Source organism: Crassostrea angulata, chromosome 2 (assembly GCF_025612915.1).
Source record: "Crassostrea angulata isolate pt1a10 chromosome 2, ASM2561291v2, whole genome shotgun sequence".
Classification (NCBI taxonomy): Eukaryota; Metazoa; Mollusca; class Bivalvia; order Ostreida; family Ostreidae; genus Magallana; species Magallana angulata.
Genome location: NC_069112.1, coordinates 15,710,810 through 15,732,498, shown reverse-complemented (window position 1 = coordinate 15,732,498; position 21,689 = coordinate 15,710,810). Strand labels below are relative to the sequence as shown.

Sequence of the window (21,689 nt, the reverse complement as noted above, 5' to 3'; positions counted from 1 at the left end):
TGCAAAATTTAGTCCGAATTTCCTCTGTTTGGCTAAAAGTCTATTTTTGTTTTGGCATAATTCCATGATATAGTAGAAATATCGAATATTATGTCAATAATAATTCATTTCACAGATACTTTTTGTGTTTAGAACAAATTTTACTCATGACATTGAACTTTATAACAATCCGAATTCGAGAACTCAAACCCTGAGTAAACAACACCCTTAACACAAATTTGGAAGAATGTTACTTGTTACTTATAATCTGACACCAACGAGGGCATACGTTACGGCATGTTCTTAAGATTTTGATTTGAACACATTTGAATCTACTTTATCTGAGGTTGATCTCACTAAATTTACAGCTATTCTAGGCAACTTTTTTTTAGAGATTGTTCTCTTTATATTACTACATTTATGTAAATTTGCTCCAACAACCCCACGTTGTGACCCCATCCTACCCCTTGATCATGATCTGAAGAAACCTTGAATCTACCCTGCCTGATGATGCTTTCACACAAGTTTCAGCTTTTCTGGCCAAATTCTTTTCCATTTGATTCTCTTTTATAAAGGATTGTTCTCTTTATATTTCTATGTAAAAATTCGACCCACAATTGTGGTCTCCACCTACTACCGGATCTTCACTTGTACAAACTTGAATCAACCCTACCTGAGGATTCTTTCCACATAAGGTTCCTGGCTGATAAGTTTCTGAGAAGAAGACCTTTTTAGACTTAATCTATATTTTTCTATGTTCAAAAGTCGCTCTCCGATAGTACCCTGGGGTCATGGATTTCAAAACTTTTAATAAAGACTACCAGAGGGTGCTTTTAGATAATGTTCAGTTTTCCTAGCTGATTACAGTACCGATCAGACCCAATTGTTCTAATTATTCCCCCTAAAATAGGGCGTTGTCCTTAATTTTCACAGCTTTGAATTCCCTTTGACTTAGGGTGTTTTGTGCCAAGTTTGGTTGAAATTGTAGTTCTGGAGAAGATGTTGAAAATGTGAAAGTTTACAGACAGACGGAGAGACGGACGGACGACAGACACATGTGATCAGAAAGGCTAACTTGAGCTTTCAGCTCAGGTGAGCTAACATAAACAAATTCAGAATGTGTAATATGTATAAGTAAAACTTGCTTAATGTCAATAAGAAAGATACACTGGTTATATATTCACGTAACTATTTATTCAACGTATTTACAGAAATAGTTGAATAACTCTGGTAGTTTAAAAAAGTGAACGGGCATTAAAGCGTCTTATTTCGGCTACAGCGATACGAAAAATTGTAAAATTAATCAATGTTATGAAATCAGACCAAATAGTTAACCAAGTAATTACTTTTAAATAGATGTATATGCAGTACAATTGAAAAGTATATCAAACCCACCTCGGTGAATTATCACGTGAAAATTATAAATAGCCTTCTTTAATTTCATAGTATAAAAAAGCACTATCACAATAGTTCAACCAAACAGGAGAAACATAACAAGTAAAGACAAAACAGCTTAGTGTTATCAAATCTACTGCTAAAATTCTACATTCTTCTCAATTAAATTGTTAATCATTTGGTTCTCAAAAAAACCTTCCAAACGTTTATAGAACTCGCACAGAAAACGGTATATTGCATCAAACCAACACAGAACATAAGATGCTAGCAGAACTTTTCAAGTTTAGCATTGATCAAATTGTTGATACATGTACGTATTAAATGTGAAGTTCAAGATACACGGTTAAGTAATGTTAACTTTTTCTCTTTTTTTGATGTCATATGTTCTTAATGATTCTAAAATTATAGAAGATTTATATACATTCGTTGGGTCATTATTTGCCGAAAACTGTTTTGTCGAAAAAAAGTCTCAATTCATAGCACTTTTGATATCACTTGCTGTTTACCCGATTTCTATCGTATAAAACAATTGTCTCTGTATATTCACCCCTTCAAACACTTTTTGTTCCAGATTTTGATAATGATATACACTAATAACTTCCTGACAAATATTTGTATATGTTGCAATATTATTTCATTTGGTGAGGATTACATCATACACGCCACTCTCTGAAATAAAGAGGTAAATTCAGTGAAGGGTAATATAGAACACGATATTTGAAAACATGTAAAGGTCTTGACTATATATATCATTTGTCTTATCACTATTGCTTGAAAGTTTTTCCAGAATCTTAATCTAATAAAAGAAATATTTCATTCATACGTTTTATACTTTATCATTTATGCTCGTTATCGATTCATTTCTTTCTTTTCCTGAATAAATATTCCTTTCTACCGAGTAAATCATCAATAGGAAAAAGATGATACCTTCATTTTACTTTTGGTTCAAGTCTTTCAAAATGGATTTTACCTGACTTAGCGTTTGGTAAATCGTACATGTCGACCTCGTTTATTTGGCTCTGTGTTTCTTTTTTCTTGCTAGCATTCCTAAAATTAAATAAAACAAATATACCATAAAACTTGCATATAACACGTATGAACAAAAACACCATAAAATCAGTCATAGTTTGCAAATATCAGAATTTAAACTCATATTTTTTTAAGCAAACATGCAAGTGAATGTTGTATCTTTTAAAGGGAAGTGCTGATTTGTAAAATGCATTTAGGTTTTAGCTGCTGTTCAGTGATGCATTGTAATTGTAACTTATGAAAGTAAAATGCTATTTTTCTTCTATAAAAACATGTCGTTTTTTATGATTTTATATTCATATTTTTGAGTCTTTGAGGAAATGAGACATTGAAATTATCCATGAAAACATTTTGCAAAATCCCAATTTTGATTAGTTATCCATTTAGATATAATAAATAATAATAAGTGTCTTCTCCAGAATTACTTGGACATGGAATCAATAATTAGTATACACCTTAAGATCAGAAGAACTGCTATGGCAGTTGCAAGGATGACAATTACGGCTACAAAAACAGCGATTACTGCAACATACGGTGTGTTTGATTCCTGTGACGATCCTAGAAAACATAAGAATTGATTTAAATAGATAGTTAGATAGATAGATAGATAGATAGATAGATAGATAGATAGATAGATAGATAGATAGATAGATAGATATTAAATACTTTTTTAACTAGATTAATTTTCTTTTTCTTATATTCGAATTGCAAAATCAATACGATATCGGTAATAATCTTTCATTACCTTGCCTCATATTTTAACATAAGAACATAAAAGAATTAGCTTTGATATATTAGAAATCGTTTTGTCAAACTTCGGTTGATTAAATTTGATCATTTTAAGAAAAGGCAAACTGGTTTGATGATATTTCATCCGGATTTTATTTATAAAACTTTAATTACGGAATGCATCTAGTTCTTCTGTTAATGTAATTTAATATGAATTTTTAAACAAAATATTTCCTTTTCAATGAAACTTCATTTGATATAAATATGAATTCATATTCATACTATTTAACAATGATGGGTTTGAACACCAATAACATTCGAAAAAAGGGCCCTACTTTCTGCACACATTCCTCCTTTGTACCCTTCGATACAGCCACCAGAACAGCTTCCGTTATAATGCAAACACTGTTGGGCTTTAAAGCAATGTCCACACTCAAGTTGACAGTTTAAACCGTACCATCCAATATCACACGCTGTAGTTCATTTGAATGAAAAAAGAGTTTACAAAGTAGCACATTTATTGTTAATGGTGTATAAAATTAATCTAAAACAAATCCTACATCGTTATTTTGTTGTTTAATCATGTTGAAAAAATATCCACAGGAACTTGTTGCATTTTTTTTTTAAATTTTGAAATATTGTAAATCAACATTTCATAAAAAAGGTATTGCGAAAAAAATTATATGAAAACCACTAACAAGGTTTTTTTTTCTCTTATGTACTATTTGAAATTACTATATAAAAAGTTAACTATATTATCATCCCTTTCAAATCCAGTTTCATGTTAACCATGTTCCTACTTTTATTACAGAGATGACCCTTCCATCCAGGAGCACAGGTTCTGCATCCCCCGTCAATTTTATCACAGGTTTTATTATCCAAACAATTTCCACTACATGTATACGTGCATTCTTCTCCAAAAGTACCATTTCTGCATGCTAATATTTATAGACAATGTAAACGTTTGCTCATTAAATTAAACAAATATATTTAGATTAATGAGTACAGAACGAGTTGTATTTGGATTGTATCTAAGCGTTTGCATACGTTGATCACACTTATCTGAGTTCTGCCATCCTGACATACATCCCCCGGGACAGGTGCCATTAATGTTGTTACAGGTGATATTATCTACGCATTGTCCACATTGAAACATACAACTCTCTCCATAATACCCACGGTCACATTCTTTAAACGCCAAAGAAATAAAAAACAAACAATATCTTAACAAACAAAAGAAAACACATAAGCAACATGCAAAATCAAAAAAAAATATACTGTTGCATTCCAATAATATCAGTGAAAACTAGAGACGAGCTCGTTGCAAGCAACGATTAGGTTTTCCGTCGTAGCTGCGTCATACTTGTGACGTATTACAAAAAATTGATAGCTGACTATAGTACAATATTAGATGTGTAAACACTGAGAAACAAAGTATTATATTTCTGTGACCGCGTAGATTTTACGGTGATAGAGAATTCGTCTGGATATGCATCGGTCGTGTGCAGTACAAACCGGGTGAGGGAATGTTGGCGTAAAGTGTATAAGGTAAAAGGTTGGGGCGCGTTGTGGGCCGTAAGCTAAAACGAAGGGTAGGTTTGCCGTATTCCCAAAGGTCCACCAGTATACAGTTCCAGAGAAATAAACAGGCAATTGATGCAGGATTCCACATTATTGGACGAGACTCAACGATGGCAACATTATAACAATTTAACAGACAGACATGTTACAAACAAGTCGGATACGGCCAGAAGTGGCCTCCGGACTCAAGACTCTGGGAGAGTCAGACGTGGCCGGGGCTGGACGCGTATTCCAGACTGCGCATTGACAATTGTACATAACTATTTATAAGAATTTTAACAATGAGCATAAATTGCAATTGACAGGTAATGATATAAGTAAGCTGAGTGAAAGGTTCACAGATATAAAATATTAAAAAACTCAATGAGTCTTTGATGTCCAAGAAATAAAAATCTGATTATTGCACAATGTTGTTTTAAGAGATTAACAGTCCTTAAGACATGACACTCTGTCTCTTTGAAATCACATATAAAGTCTGAAATAAAATCAAAGGCCTGAAGGGCCACAATGGCGTCGAGTTAAAGTTAATTTGAAGAGTAAAAACCTAAATAATTTTTTAAACAAGTGAAAAGCTGTCAATGTGACAGCTAACCGGGTTTTCTTTTTATATGTGAACTGTATCCATAATACATGTCAACCCATATCCAGTGAAATAAAGTACCCCATATGCAATATTTTGCTAAAAAAGACTTAGTTCAAAAGCTGGTATTTTTTTCATAAATAATCAGAAATAAAAATCCTAGAAATATGCACACCTCTGATACATGTACAATTAATCTGCAAAAGAACAACTTTTTATCTATAAAACTCTAGGAATAATTATCCGTACAATGAGGTTACCCTATATGCAATATTTTGCTAAAAATTGACTAACTTCAAAAGCTGGTATTTTTTTCATAAATTATCAGTAATCAAAATCCTAGCAGTATGCACACCTCTGATATATGTATAATTGATCTGCAAAAGAACAACTTCTTATCTTGAAAACTGTAAGAGGAGTTATCCGCACAATGAGGGTACGCTATATGCAATATTTTGCCAAAAAATGACTAAATTCAAGAGCTGGTATTTTTTTCATAAATTATCAGTAACCAAAATCCTAGCAATAAGCACACCTCTGATATATGTATAACTGATCTGCAAAAGAAAATTTCCTATCATGAGAACTGTAAGAGGAGTTATCCGTACAACGAGGGTACCCTATATGCAATATTTTGCCAAAAAATGACCAAGTTCAAAAGCTGGTATTTTTTTTCATTTATTATCGAAAATCAAAATCTTAGCAATATGCATACCTCTGATATATGTATAATTGATCTGCAAATGAACAGCTTCCTATTTTGAAAACTGTAGGAGGACTTATCCGTACAATGAGGGTACCCTATATGCAATATTTTGCCAAAAAATGACCAAAGCTGGTATTTTTTTTTCATAAATTATAGAAAATAAAAAAAAAAATACATTAGCAACTTTAAAAAAAAATAAAAAATGTTATTTATCACATAACTAATAAAATTACAATTCATTAAAAATTTGCTCACCTAATTCTTTAAAAGTTTTGAATTTCAATTGAAAATTGAAGTTTAATGTAGAAATTTCTTAGGAGTTAAAAAACTTTTAGATTTTTTTTCTCTATTTATATGGAAATAAATATTAAAATTATTATTGTGTTTAATTCTATATATTGTATACTGCTGATAACCACTCTGTCTCTTATTATCAATTTCATCTAAAATTCACAAGGGTCCAAATGACACGGTCCGAAAAGATCAGGAGTAGATAAAAGAAAGCACCCATTCACATTGTTTACAAAGTTAAAGTAGTTCACTAGTTGGTTTAAAATAACTTTTGGTTGTAGATGTACTTATCGCTCGATTAGGAAGTTTTGTTTCTACAAGATCAAACATTTGTGCATTGTCAATTTTCGATATGGATACAAAATAATCTATTTTGCAGGCTAGTACATTTCATAACCAAATTGAGTATGTAAGCCTAGCTATCGCATGTGTCTCGGTGCTAATGTATTCATCCGCTGAAACATGTTGTTTTCAATAAAATGTGAACATTTTTAAAGACGGCAACCATTTCGAATCTGCAAACTTGTTTTGTTGACGTACAGTTCTGCTCGAAATTGAAGTATGTCATCTATTTTTCTTCAAACACATACGAAAACTTTGCACTCATTTGAGTTGCTTGGCTCCTAAAAATGTAACTTCCGGACGTACGATCCCTAGATTGCTTTCGAGCTTCGCTCGACGCCATAAAAAGTAACTATGTAAGAAATAAACTGTGAGAAAAAATTACGAAACAGATGTTGAATTTTACAAGTAAAGTAAAAAAAAATTATAATTGAACAGTGCATTTTGCACGATGATACTACATGTTTATAAGAAAATACAGCTCTTAACACGTTGTCTCTAGTTTGATTCGCCGCATTTTATTCACAGAGTGGGACTGTGGTTATGCCCGGTACGAAGGTAAAAAGACCATTGGCAAACGTTTTACACGCATTTTTATCGAACGCAAGCGCCAATGAATATCTTAGTATATATGCGGAGATCCTGGATATTTTACAAGGGGTTCTGAAGAATAATTTTGTATTTCGAGGAGGGGGAACATGCGCGGATCAGAAAATTTTTCCGGGGTGGGGGTTTAAAAGTCAGACGGTTATTTGAGTTTGCCAAGGGATGTCCGAGGCATATTTGGTAAGTTTATAATGTACACGTAATTGAAAGAAATTTCGCTGGGGGGGGGGGGTCTGGAACCCTTCCCCTTCTAGATCCGCGCACGGAGAAGACCGATGCCGGTAATTTTTGTGTAATTTTAACCATTTTTATTTAATTTTTCAGGTTCATTATTATCAGAAAACCAATATTATTACCTTTCAAAGCAGTTAAAACTTAAAACTTAAGATACGAACCATTTAGTCTCGGTGAGTATTGCGTCCGCGTACGAAAATAATGGCAACTTTCAAGAAATTCGGATGGACGATCTGTGTCCTAGGTCGTCCATCCGATTCTTTTTCTGACTAAAAGCTACAGACCTGCAGTTAGAGATTATCAAACTCTTATTGATTATGTCAATTTGTTTGTCTCAAAGAATCATTTTTTAAATCAGTAAAGTTTTACCTTAAAAAAAAGAAAGAAATCGGGCACAATTTTCAATGTTAGCATTTTACAATTTTATGGTCTAATAAAATTTCAAGAAACAACTCTTCATTGCTTTATCCGAAATATTGCATGAACAAAATTTACATCGCATTTTTTAAATTACAAAAGGATATTCAAAATGAACTTGGATTAACCGGTAACAAACAGGCATAAAGAAAGACTAAGAACCAATTTCTTCTCTTTTTTTTACATTAAAAGAAATTCAAAAATAAATCAAAATATATTTTTTCTTTGTATGCGTTAATGAAAATGTAGATCAGCAAGGGGTTCTTTTTCGTGCAAGAACCTACTTAACAGATTGTTACACGGGTCTACAACGATGACAAATATCGAAAAGGCAATATTAATTGTGGGTGAAGGATGAATGTGTAGTTTGTTTTTTAAGTTTATTTTTGATACATGTAATTATATTTATCTGGATCAGTTATGTTTGTTAGTTTGTGTTGTTTATTCAAGAGGGGAATAAAGAAATGAGTGATTTCCAAGCACGTAGCATCGTTTTTAAAAGTGGGGGGGGGGGGGGAATCATTCAACAAATCTTGACAAGCAAAAAAAGTATTTTTTTTTTTGAATTTTCCAAAATTTTCAAAATTTCACTCATAATTTCAATTTCATACCATTTTTTTTACATGCTACCAAAATGGGGGGGGGGGGGGGAACTCCATGATAATTCAATTTTTTTTATGTAAAATAAAAATAGTTGCTTCGAGAAAAAGTGGGGAGAGGACATCTTTATGTCATATAACATGTGAAACTGATTTCATTCCACCCACAAGCTTGAAATAATGAAATAATTTTAATGAAAACAATATAAATAGACGTCATAAATCCCATATCAAACGACATATTACCACTTGGTTCTGCGCGTCTTTTTAATGAATTTATAAACAGCGGCAAATTCTAAAATGTATTTTTAAAGGTAATGTTATCTGCAAGTCTGTAGACCTTGTATGAAAAATTTCGGATGGTAGTCAATTTTTCCGGGATACAGACCGAGCGGTACATATATGCAGCTAAGGTAACTAAGAATGATTCCAATACAATACTTTGTTGAGTAATGCAAGCTTTAAAGAAAGCAATACTTATATTTGTTTAAAATATAACACCCAAATACTTCGTCTTACATACGCTATTTGTATAACAAGCAGAACCAGTAACAGTCTGACCGGCCTCACCATATACATTGTTGGAATTTTATTGTCCTAGCATTGCATTGCTCTGCATGTACACAATTTCTTTTAAAATTAAACACTTAAAGTGTTCATCTATATCGCTACACATAACGTACACACGTGATTCAAAATAACCCAGACGGAAAACGGTAAAGAATTCAGTCATTGAGTCTACGTTTTATAGAACTTGTAAGAAAACACATTGCGGGTCTGAATGTTTGTTGATATGTCAATCTATCAATATACAGTTTGTTAATTATTTTCGATTGCTAAGGCTACAGCGTATTTGATGAACATTGAACAACATTTTTTCCATGCCACTTTTTTCCATGGAAGATAGCGAATACACGTATAAAGCATTTATAAAATTTATTTAATTACCTCTTTAGAATTGTGTATGGAATAAATAATTTAAAAGTTACTGCTGAAGGTTGTTTGGTATTTTCGTTTGTAGATGTTTTGCAAGTAAAAAACCTGAAACGCGGGGCAAGTCATAATTAATATCCCTAATAACCGTAACTTAAAACTAGCGGCTTTGGATTCAAATATTATCGTATACGAATAATAGGTTCACTTTTTAAAATCATCTCCACGATGATAATTATATTATATCCATCGCAAATCGGTATTTTTTTTGGCTTTAAAAGAATTGTTCTATCGGGAGCAATCCTGCGTTCGTTTAAATTGCCAGCGTACATTTGTCATGTCAGTAATACACATTGTGCTTTATATGACGGCCGTGTATACGTATTGAAGAAAAGTTGAGTTTAATTACCATGCATTGGAACCATTTTATTAACACATCTCCCAGCACTGAAACAATTCAAAATGTCTCTGTTACAGTAACACAGTGGGGCGTTAAACGTGTACGTCCAGCTCTACAAGCACATGCACTGTCGTCTAGGCGACGGCCTGAATACAGCTAGCGACTCTCCTATCGATCGGTTACCTGAGTCTCGTAATGCATCTAAATATAGACAGGGGCACAGTTATGAAACAAACAACAAAAATAAGGTCAAAGAGGTTTATCTATATCAAATGAAAATGTACATATGTATAAAAACATTTGGGAATTTTATGTGGAATTATTTTTGCCCGCTACATGTATCAGTTAGTGCATTACAAGAAGCCCTTTCATAACCTCATAAACGTGCGCACCCCCACAAAAAATGGACCGAACTGACAACATTGTTTCTGCAAATACTGACTATAAATTACGAAAACATTAAATTGAATACTATAGAAGGATTCAAAATTAATTTCTTTACAACTTTGCTTCAATAATGCATTAGAAATGTTTATTCCTTTTTAAGTTATTGACAAGAAACTTTGGACGCCTCTAACTCCCTAATTATAAGGGCCAGCCCCTTTTTCGGTATACTGAATGAAAGGTCTGGGGAAGACCAAGAACTTTTAAAATACATGTTATAACAAATTTTTATCAGGTAGAAAACTAATACGGAAAATACGCGAATTTTTTTGATTTTTTTTTCTTACCTTTGTTTCAACATCTATACTACCCCTTTTATTTGCATTTAAATAATAAATAAAATATATCTCGCACAAATTCAATGTATTAGCTTCCAAACCAGCCCATCTTTGAGACTCTGCCAGTCATCGTTTAAGCTAAACCCCCTGGACAAAAGAAGTCGCTAAATTTTACTAAAAGGGGAATAACTCAAAACCGGATAGGGATTTTCCTCAACGAAAATATGTAACGCAACATCACGCGGCATGTTATCAGTCCTGAAAATTTCAAAACAATCGGTGAACAAACGAGCGAGATATTAAGGATCAAAGTTGGCGTCTAGAAGAAAAAAAAAATAATAAGAAATTTGAAAATTTTTCAGAATAATAGTAAGGTTTTCCGCTGAGAGCGGAAAACCTTAATAAAGACAACTATCATTCATATAAAAATAAACTTACGCTTATCACATTTAGCTTTCTGGAAGCCATCCGCACATTTGCTACAATTTCCAAAGAAGGCGTCACAAACTTCGGTATTGTGACAATAGTCACTGCATCGGAACTGACAGTTCCGCCCATATTCTCCAGGGCTACATGCTAAAATTACAACAATAATAACTGATCTCACTGTATTTGAATGCTGAAATGTATATTTCAAATGCATACAAACATTCATTTATATCATTTCAAGACAAAAACAGGATATTCTTTATACATGTATTAATAAAATGATCGATGTTATCGTGATTTGCAATGAACGCAATTGCAACCAATGTTTTATCTTATGTACTTTTCAAATAATTATTCTTAACGTTTTGACAGATCAAAAAGTACACTGAACAAAAGTTCAGTTTTCACCCAGCATTATGTACAAGCATAAATTTACTATATGAAATGGCCACATTGTCAGTTTTTTGTCTTGCTGTCAGAGGGAGTGATTTTTACTTTATTTAAAATTGTTAAGAATGATGCATTGAATTTGACCTTTGGTTGTGACCCAAGACCATGTTCTTTGCGAAATATCAAAACAATTTTATGTTTGGTTCAATTTTGCTCAAAGCTTTTGGATTGTTTTTCAGTTGCCAAATGAAATGCCGTTTCACTTAATATGAAAAAGAAAAATTATATCGAAATAGCGTCTGCTTCGGAAAGTTCAGTTTATTATTTAAAACCGCAATGTCTAGGACAAAATATAAAGTGAATGTAAAGTGTGTACACTCTATTTTAGAGAGAATGCAAGCGCCGATTTTTCACGTTTCGTCATCTGCATTAGTGACTTATTTTTTAACCTGTTTTACATAAATCTCCTTTGAATCCCTCATTGCATCCATCCATACACATTCCGTCAACGTTGTAACATGTTTCGTCACCCAGACAGTTTCCACAAGTTTCCAGACATTTTCTTCCAAAAACGCCATTTGGACACGCTAAATTCAGTAAAACATAAAGAAAAACCAATCTTACAAAAAACATTATTGGTGTTGTTTCAATTTTTAACACGAATAATTGATTTTCAACACAAAATCTGCTCCTAATTTATCTCACAAAGTCTGCAGTATTTTGGTCATCTTGAAGTGAAGCTTCTTTTTTTAATCTCATTTTCCTACATTTCTTACAGAGTTATAAACATCCTAATTCATACATCTGTTGTGTTGTTATTCCAAAATCAATAGCATGGAGTGATAACATATCTTAAAAAGATACCGTCTTAAAAATTACGACTGATATCTTACATATTGTGCAGAGACCACCAATGTATCCATCTTTACAACCGTGAACACATTCTCCTGTGGTTTGATAGCATGACTTTGCGTTGCAGAACTGACTACAGTTTAAGTTGCACTCATTGCCGTAAATTCCAGAAATGCATTCTATCAACAGCAAAAAATTATATTACATTGACGTATGCTACAAATATTCAACATGCTAACATGTGCTAACATTCAACATGAGTGTATGTTATCTATTTAAGCATTAAATGCCTATTTTATCTATATAACGCGCGATAGTCTGTCTACACGGCCAGGTGTCCTATACATATGGACCGACGATATCATAAAATCAGCTTTTGATGATTATATTTACTGTAAATTACTATTTAAACGCCAGGAATTAATATCCGCGTAAAATCGCAAGAAGCCCGTCTCGCAAATTTTAGAATCTCGCTTTTAATTTTGGGACACATGTAAACAACATGAATCAAAGATAAAATTTCGGCATTCGCGATTTTATGTTCTCGCGATTTGATGGTTAATCGTTGAATCGCGAAATTAAGTACTCGCGTAAAATAAGGAATCTACAGTATATTCATTTAGATGATTTCCTGTATGAAATATTTCTGTCTTGTCGCTTTAAAGCTATTAAATTCGTTCTTTATCAGTAATATGAATAATAGAAAAAAAACAGGCATAATGCATGCTATCTACTCGTTTTTGCAGCTCCAAAATATAATGCCGATCGTTTTTATGATAAAACAGACATCATATAGCGATTTAAATAGGTACATATTAAAAGAATCAAGCAATTTGAACTTTTAATGTATTTAAAAGTATTACATTGTGATATGGTCATGATATTTTCCAAAAATTACGACATTTTTCCCGATAAGACATTTTTATCGATATGACATTGGGCGCACGGCGGGTGTGACCGGTCAGCAGAGGATGCTTACTTTTCCATGACACCTGACCCTACCTCTATCTTTTTAGAGGTCCGTGTTGCCTGCTTTGAATTTGTATTACGTTTTATGCATTTTTGAGATGGTTGACAGTTTGTTATTGTCATATTTTCATCTAAAAATGGCAATCTTTTAAAAAGCGTAATAACGTCTAACTTTGTTTTGATAGGTGTGGCATGTTATTTAAAATTAAACGTCACAGATTTCAAATGCAAACATAAGTGGTAATATACATCAAATGTTAATATATACCAGGTAGTTTCAACATAGGTTAATGTGTACATTCATTTTCGGAAACTGTAATTGAATTGAAGACTAGCCTTCTACACTTTATCTGAAAGAAATGCCGTATGCCTAGAGCCATTAGTATTTATTTTATATTTTGAGAAAAAAAATCTAAACTTTTATGGTGAAACCTGTTTTGTTGCAACATTTAAGTTGCTCGTCTAATCTTCATTCCCTTTCATTGCTAAACAACATATGTCTGCTACTTTTAATACATCATGATGTGACTGCAAAACATATCAATTCGCATGATGTAAAGTTAAATTAAGCTTATACATACGTTTATACGTGTATGATAAGATAATCTAAGCGTATACATACGATTTATGATAACATCTTTAAAGCGTATACGTGAAAAAATGACAAACACAAACCGCGACCAATTTCAAAAATCCATAAAACAAAATGCAACTTCAAAGCAGAGCAACACAGACCTCCAAATTATATACATACGTTTATCGCATTTGTCTGTCTTATGCCATCCAGGTTTACATCCACCGAAGCACTTGCCATTTACATGATCACAAGTCACAGAATTAAGACATTGCCCACATTGGTATGTGCAATTCTCTCCATAGGTTCTATTATTGCATTCTATGATTAGTGAGAACAGCATTTATTTTAGAAAAATGTAAATTGCTTGTGTTTTGGTTATAATATTTTCTCATGATTTCATTCTTTGTCTGTGTAACTATAAGATGGCAAATTTAATATCTTACATTCGTCGCATCGTGCATTTTGATAACCGTCAGCACATCTGCTACAATTTCCAAAGAAGGGATCACAAGTTTCATTGTTATAACACTGATAGCTGCATACGTTCTGACAGTTTCGTCCGTATTCATAAGAACTACATTCTAAAAAACCCAACTATAAAGATAAGCATGATTTTTTCTCAGACATCTAAGACAATTAATGAACAGATTATTTTGTAATTATAAAGTATACTCCTATTTAATTTATATTCATTATTGCAAATGTATCTAATCTTGCAGCTTTTTTGTTACATACAAACTCTTAATGGCTACAAAGTATGAAAGTGAATAATTGGTCCATAGATTGATAAAGTTAGGTTAACGCGGAAATTACAAACATGTAAACAGTATGACTATTATTATACTTTACAATATAAAATCAAACAAACGTTTTTGTTCCTTTGTGTGATTTCTAAATGCACTAAAACGAATACATATTTCTAAGGCACAAAAAATTAGCACAAAGGCATCTGTTGAAAGAAAGAGTATTCTTCTATTTGAGTTTGACACAAAGTTATATGAAAACGCTGTTTCAACTAAATCGTACCTGTTGTGCAAAAACCACCTTTAAATCCCTCTTTGCATTCATATGTACAGGTACCGTTGATATTGTCACATGTGTCATTATTCAAACAGTTTCCACATGTCTTGGTGCAATTTTCTCCGTAATAGCCATGCATGCAAGCTAAAGGCAGAAACTTGTTTATGTAATGATAAAAACAGAAAAAACTTTAATAGCTGATATGAAAAAAATACGGATAAAAAGAGATTTACCAAAGAAAAAAAACTTACGTATATTTTTTTCTATTTTCAATTTTGTAAGCTTTTAGCGTTTAATATTTTATTAATTGGTGTGTTTTGAAACCAAATACACATGCGTTCGATAAAAATTTTACATCACCATAGTCTCCATTGTGACAATTTTCTAAAACAACTTTTAATTCTTAAGCAAACGGTTATGAAGCATATAGGCTTAATGTTCTTTGAACTACAAATCTTTTGTGATTTGTTTTGTGATAACACAATACCTTAACACAGAAATACAAAGAAAGGTTGAGATATATCTTACGCATAACGCAATCTGGCTTTTGATATCCAGGTGTACAACCATACAGACATTCTCCAGTGTAACGGTCACAAGTTTTATTTTGACAGTACGAACTGCAACTTGAGCTGCAATTAGATCCGTAAGATCCAGGTCTACATTCTAGAAGAGAAAAAAAACAATAATAAAACAGTCTTTAAACTAGAAAAAATCCACCCACCACAAAACCACTAAAAGCAAACAAGCTAACTAACCCCCTGGCCCAGTTTCCTTGGTTTCATATTTTTACATATATTCTATGGAACTGAATATAGAGACTCAGTGTATAAGATGATACATGTATAATTTGGGATAACAATTTGTTTGAAGAAAAATATGAGTTTTCTGTTGTTGCTGTTGTGGTTGTTATGATGTTATTGAATATACAGTATACTTGATGGAACAACCCCCCACCCCCTCTCCCTCCCCTAAAAAAAAAGGTACAAAAAGGTTGGACAAACAAAAGAACATTAATATATATTGCAAAAAATGTTTCTTCAATACAAAATATTTGTAGAGTTGATTTACGTTCTTTAATGAAAAAACAATGAAAATTGTATGGAAATTGAAATTTTACATTGACAGGACATCATTTCTCGAAATTTGTATCAAAAAGTCATTTTATTTAACAGATTGGTATATATTTATACACATTAGGAAAGTTTGGAGGTTTGAATGACAAATGGATAACACAAAGCGAACCAGTGTACATATCCTGTATATGTTTTAACAAAGTTAATCTTTAGGCGGTCTGTTAGCGCTCAACTGTCATCATAAACTCAGAAAAAATGCAAATGCCTCACTAATCTAAGCGATTTAATTGAAATGCATTTTATTGTTTTTCATTATCTTGCATGAACAAATGTTATCATACATAACTAATCAGTGCAGTGTATGATGCAGCAGATAACTATATTTTATTGAAGGATGCAATTTGCGCCACACATATCTTGGAAGTTGTAAACTACAAGTCGGTTAAGAGACCATATGCGCGTTTTTACGAGCCTTTTGGTTTCCATAATTGTATCTAAAAGCTCCCAAATATTTACTTTTATGTTTTTTGATTAAAAAACGTCAACTATTTACTTTAATCAGTGGTGTAATAGGTTTACATATTTCCTTTTAAAAGGTCAATTTGTAAGCTTTGCGAACATTTTCAACTCATTTGCAAATGTTTTAATATTTCAATTATTTGAAGAGATATTTGAAGACTTATAAAGACCAAATAATGCAATGTATATATCAAGGTGAGAAAGAATGACACGTTCACCTCTTAAACTTTTTAGACTTGTTAATAGATTTCCATACTCTTATTTTGACTGTAATATTCTTTCTGTTGATTGACTACTAAGCCAAGATTTATTTTAAATCAAAAAACAGTTCGTCGGTCACTTAGAAAAGAAACGACAGCGATTAATGTTAATTTTTTTTTTAAAGCAATACAGTTCAAAGATAAAAACTAACATTCTAGAACTTATCATTCAGGAGTGATAAATCTTAAGATAACACTTAACCCAATTAACACTGACAAATACACAATGCTATTTTGCTAAATTTGTTTACTTACCACTAAACAAAGGCGGTTTAAATCCTGGAAGCGCACACCCATTAACATCACATTCTCCAGTGTCAATGTCACAGGTTTCATTATTCTTACAATGACGACATGTTTTAGAACAGTTGACATTATATGTTCCTGTTTCACAACCTAGATAACATGTTAGTAATCTGTTACTTAGATTCAAGAACACATCATAAAAAAAACATGCAGTATTGAATATATAATATACTGTGGAATCATTAGATTTCGTTGAGGCTCAATTTTCGTGGAATTCGTCGGTACCTCTTATTCACAAATTAACATCCTCCATGAATTAATAAATTAGAGTAACGAAGTCAAATATCATTTGTAAGTTTAAGAGAATACACGAAATTACGTCCCCACGAATCTGTAAAATTAAAGCAATCCATGAAAATTGGCCCCCACGAAATAAAATGATTCCACAGTAATTGGTACTTATAATGTAACACAATTTTTTAGTTTACCAAATATCTGCACTTCACATATTTCCAAAGCTGGAACTCTATCATCCCAGCTACTTACATGAGGCTGATAGAACCATACATATCTTGCTGTTTTTTTACAGTTCTCCTGGATGACAGTTGGTAATGTGTGTGACATATCATCAGTGAAGCACGCATCTGTTGCATTAGTTGCTACGTTTGATACGTTGGATACACGGATGCTGTAACCCCTCAGACGTTCTGTGTTATATGCTATATTGCCTCCTTATGTACAGAGTAGATATGCATGTAATATATTCATGAAATATTGGTAAACTGTATTGTCTTTGATTTTTGTTTACTTATTTACATTTTTAAAATTCAATTATACACAATTTCTTTCAAACTAATGTCAATTTTATTTAAAAATTTAATCACTCTCTTTCCATAACACTTTCATTTACACACTCATTCGAAAATCAAAAGTAAATGAACCTGAGAGTGTATATTAAAATGGGTTAAAAAAATGAAAGAATAATTATATTCAAAGCCAATTCCACTTCTGTGTAATATAATTATACAATTATAAACAAAAGAAATACTCCCACTGTGACCAGCATTTTTCAGATTTCCTAAATTGAAATATTTGAATTTATGCATATTTCTTTTTAAAACTCAAATGATATAATAAATCAACATAGTTTGGAATCTTATTTTGTTTCAGACAAATAAATATGAATTGCTTTATATATCAAATTATGAAGTTCAGAGGACTAAATGGTATATTGGTAACATACTAAGATTATTCTACACGGATAAAACATTAGTACATCTAAAAAATGCATGTTGTAGTGTTTTTAATTCTTCTTTCTAAAAAGTACAGCAATCATTTGCAATGATCTTGATTTCTTTCAAATAATAGTTCACAAGAAGATTTCTGTGTACAGATGTATCATTATCTGTCTTTGATATGTTAATGCATATACATATGAAGTAAAACATTCATACTTCGCTACTTTACCACTAAAAAGCAATTCTTTTAAAAAAACAAATCGCATGACAATTTCATTAAGTCAATATTTATATGGCAATTATTTTTGCGTTGAATTGGTTGAAGTAAATCACTGTGCCATTAAGTGTGTTTAGTTAACATTTGCATTTGCATTTTTTTTTATAAACGTGCAAAAGATTTTCATGTCACCCTAACTAAGAGTAGCGTGGTAACTAAAATAAACAGTTTTGCGATTTTTTTTACTTTAAAGATGTTTTGTAAAAATGCCGCACCCAAATATTAATTTTTTAAAGAAACTCTTTATTAAACTGTTCTTTTACGGTGTTGAGTAATACTATATATCCTCATTTAAAACTTAAGAGCATATTTTTGAAATACATTTACCGACTAGAATATGTATGTTACTATATATCTTATATATTATTAATATTGCGTTGTGTTAGTTGATAAAAATGAATGGGATACAAATACCTCAATAAACGATTCTAGAAAAAAAGTTTTAAATAAACCGAAGAAAGCAGTGAGTATACAAACATTGTAAGAAGAATACAAGCTTTAAATCCGCAAACTACCCTAATCATATTTCGATTTTATATACAAAATCATTTTTAAATGTATACAATGATTATTTATGCATATCGAATTCTAGTTAACAAGAGTTTCCGATCTTTGTAAAAATCCCAAGATCTCAATATTACTTGTGCTTCGACAACTGACAGGCTTAATAATTTCTTATTACCCAAATATGATTTTTCATGTTTTAGGATTTTTCATTTCACAAGTTCTTTCAATTAACAAAAAACTCCCTGATTTAGAATTGTATGGGATTAAAAATTACAATAATTAATCAAATTAAGAACAATTTCCGAAACATGCACTTGGTCATTGCTAATGGGACGACCATACAAAAATAATACAAATTTTAGAACGCGTTTTCGGGTTTTTTTTATACAGAATGTTTTATTAATGAAAAAAAAAGATAGATTGTGTTTCCAATATATACTTACTGTCATTCCTGTACCAGAATTTCACAGACTTAATACTTCTCATGTTGTGTAGATCAATACGTAGCCACGCCTCTGTGACCCCGGATACCGCTGTATGTAGGCAGGCTCTTATGTTTTGACTGAAGTTTCCATCCACGGTCCTGTTTGCCAAGTAGGGGTATTCGCCACCAGAATAATGAACAGGACTACTGTCAGCCTGTGTAACACCAGGAACGACAAACTGTACTGTAATAATAAACATATCTTCTTTTGGATGCAAAAATGGAATGAACCGTTTGAATGAATTCTGAATAAATGTATATTGCTCTACTAGTGTTTTTATTAAGAATGACGTCTACTAAAATGAAAAAAAATTCCGCTGATGATAATCAAATAGCATCTATTGTATGATATAGAGGTTTAATTGAAGTCCTATTTTTCATTTTCAAAAAAGTAGGTCAATGACCTACTTTTTGAGTTATTGGCCATTTAATATTTTTTTTAATTCAAGAAAATCAACAAAGCATTAGAATTTCAGCGACAATTTAAAAAAAATATTCCAGTCCGAATTTCCTCTGTAAGATTTCAAATCCCTACCCATTTTGATCCAATTGAACAAAAAATTGAATGATGATAATACAAAAATATTTGTAGCATTGAACTTCTTATAATGACCTTATTCTGTTTGCATGAAATTTTCGTTTTAATTTTTTTTAAATATTTTGGCAATGTGTGCCATTAGATCATTGTAATGAATAAGTTAGGTAAAAACAAAAGACTAAAATATAAAATCTTAACTTTTAATATTAGGGTGCTGCGAAAAATGTTTTAGCAGAAAACGAAATCTGCAAAATTTAGTCCGAATATCTTCTGATTGGCTAAACGTCTAATTTGGTTGAGCCCAATTCGATATTAAAGTAAACATATCGAATGTTTTGTCAGTAATAATTCATTTCATCAAAATATTTTTTTTTAAAACAAGTTTACTCATTACATAGAACTTGATAACAATCCAAAGTTGAGAACTCTAACCCTGTGTAGACAACACCCTTAATGGACATTAGAATATATCGCAACAATTTATGCTGATCCCAATAAAGTACGCAAGCAATAGATGTCAACAATGTTTTTATTTTAGAAAGAACATTATATATGAATACAGAAAGTTTTTACATTACAGTATATTTATTATGAAATTGTAACACAATGTGACATTTTTTATCACATTGAAAGAAATAAACCAGTCAGTTGTATTCGTACAGTAACTGCATTTGACAGAAAAATATATATCTAAGTTCTTACACTCGTTTGTGTCGGGGGGGGGGGGGGGGGTTGTGGTGCGCAAATGCTTTCTTCCTTACAGCAATTAAACATCCGCATTACACTGAATTGTCTAGATTAAAAGCACCTTAAGCAGGAACATTTTATAAAGCTTTAGTGTAATATAGTGGGTATAAAGAAGATTATGAAATTTTAATGAAACATTAACATTCTTCATTTAAATTCATTTGCATTTATTTGTGTACCGATACATCACGGGACATAATCGTTTACTCGATATCGATTTATATAATGCAACACTATTAGTTAATCGCAAATTATGCACTTATCGGCTATAAACAAAACAGTAATAAAACTAGCAAATTGTAAGAAATTCTTCTAGCAGTCGTGTGTTTTATTCATTCTTTCCAATATATACGGTTGATGTCTCAGAATGATATAAACTGCAACACAGCTACATTTTAAGAACATATCAATACTATATACCTTTGAAAATTATAAATAACCATGACTTTCATTTTATTATGGGTTTAATCATTACATCAAACATCATATAGCATACGTACAGTAACTGGAGGCCGCAGTAATATTCAGCAGAAGAAGCACGTGAAGATATGTATTCTTATCGTCCATCTTTGTGCAAGCCAACTGATAATCTCCCGTTTGTGTTTCAACGACAGTTTTCACCATAAATGCGTCCTTGTATAATAAAATTTCCGCGAACCATTCAATATTCTGACTATGCAAAAAACCTCATGCATGTAATGTATTGGCTGTTTTGCTTTATGTTTACATAACACACTGACTTCATTTACTTGTCTTATATTAAGTTGCATGATACTGGACCGGAACTTATTTTTCAACAAGTTAGGTTGAATATTAAAATCATATTTCTGAATGTACTTCTTTTTTCTATACAACTATGCATGGTATTTTGCAATGCACTTGACTTTAAGAAGCTTGCTGTCCAATCGATTAATATGGTATAGAATAAATATTTTTCATTCACATCATGGCAGCTTAAAATAAAACATATCTATTTTGTTATTTTTCATAAATATAACTTGATGATCGTACTAAAAG

At 31.7% G+C, this 21,689-nt stretch overlaps 1 pseudogene; it reads right to left on the bottom strand.

Annotated features, from left to right (window-relative positions):
- Positions 1 to 1,179: 1,179 nt before the first annotated feature.
- Positions 1,180 to 21,239, bottom strand: LOC128173950 (multiple epidermal growth factor-like domains protein 11; annotated as a pseudogene).
- Between the last annotated feature and the right edge of the window lie 450 nt (positions 21,240 to 21,689).